The sequence below is a fragment of the Podarcis tiliguerta genome, assembly GCF_965153285.1.
Source record: "Podarcis tiliguerta genome assembly, chromosome: 16".
Lineage (NCBI taxonomy): Eukaryota > Metazoa > Chordata > Lepidosauria > Squamata > Lacertidae > Podarcis > Podarcis tiliguerta.
This window is the reverse complement of record NC_139549.1, coordinates 27796120-27797280: the sequence shown is the minus strand read 5'-3', so window position 1 is coordinate 27797280 and position 1161 is coordinate 27796120. Positions and strand designations below refer to the sequence as shown.

Here is a 1161-nt window from a genome sequence, read left to right as displayed (position 1 = left end):
CAGAGGTACCACTGTATTTGAATAGGACCACCACCCACCACCCACCCGCTGGAAGCATACTAAAAACGGAGGAGGTTTGGAAATTAGCAATTCTTTGCAGAAAGAGTTGGGGCTTCGGACATGTTTGCTGTCTCTTCCAGTTCTATGCATTGTAGGTTTGACTTGATAACAGCTGCAGACACAGATCTTATAAAGAGGGGAGGGAGGAAAAGAGGGAGGAAGAGAGAGAGCGCATCTACCTTTCACTGCTCTGCAGAGGAAGTGGCAAGGTTTTTGTCTCAGTTCCCCATACGGTTTTAGCACTGTGCAACGTGTTACCTCCTTTCTGCCACCTACCACAGAAATAAACTGCCTCATCTCCATCCTGGACATTAGCGATGGTTAAATAGCCAGCGCTCCCTGACTGGGAAGCAGTGAACCGATCCGGGATCCCTTCTCCCCTGCTGTAGCTAGGGTGATGCACATAGCGAGGACCTTCTCCGGGTCTCTGTTGATACCAGCCAATGGTGTATGATGTATCACTGGCAGTGCAGGAGAGTTTAGCCGTTTCTCCCGGGGACACAGACTCAGAGGCAGGTTGAGTCAAAGTTGTCTGACCAGTAACACCTTTAAGGGGGCGAAAACCAGAAAAGACAAATGTCATGAACTGGTTGCACCTTCAACGCTCTGAAATGTCTCTAAAGCAGTACAAGTGCAAATAATTTTCTTGTTTCCCAGTGTAACATGAATTCTCTCTGTCCTTACCTGAGCAATAAGTGAAAAGAGCAAGGATCAAAAGAGTTGGGGTCATGGTGAGATTTCTGAAGGAATCTGACTCTCTGAAGGAATTGTCCCCCTTCCTCTTTAAATCCCCCCAGAGCTGAAGAGTTCTTCTTGTATGTAAATGAGTTCCGTGACCATTGCTTGCCTCCCCTAGATTTCATGTTCCTGAAGAGCATTGTGGGACATTCAAGCACAACCAATGGCCATATGACCATATGGTAAAATTTGCATAAGGGACCTTTTACAAAAACAGACCAAACTCAATGAGATACAGGCTGATGACAGAAACGCCAACCCTTTGCAAGAGAGATCCTTGGAACACATTGTATGTGTGTGCGCATAGAATATCTGACTTGTGGTTAGCACATTGGACCTGGGTTCAAATCCACACTCAGCCGT

General features: G+C 46.6%; 1 long non-coding RNA gene across 1 annotated transcript; it reads right to left on the bottom strand.

Moving 5' to 3' along the window:
* Positions 1-545: 545 nt before the first annotated feature.
* LOC310666734 lies at positions 546-915 on the bottom strand. The gene is made up of 2 exons (XR_014505984.1): positions 745-915; positions 546-606 (listed from the first exon to the last, which is right to left on the bottom strand). It is a non-coding gene; the product is annotated as an uncharacterized lncRNA (long non-coding RNA).
* Between the last annotated feature and the right edge of the window lie 246 nt (positions 916-1161).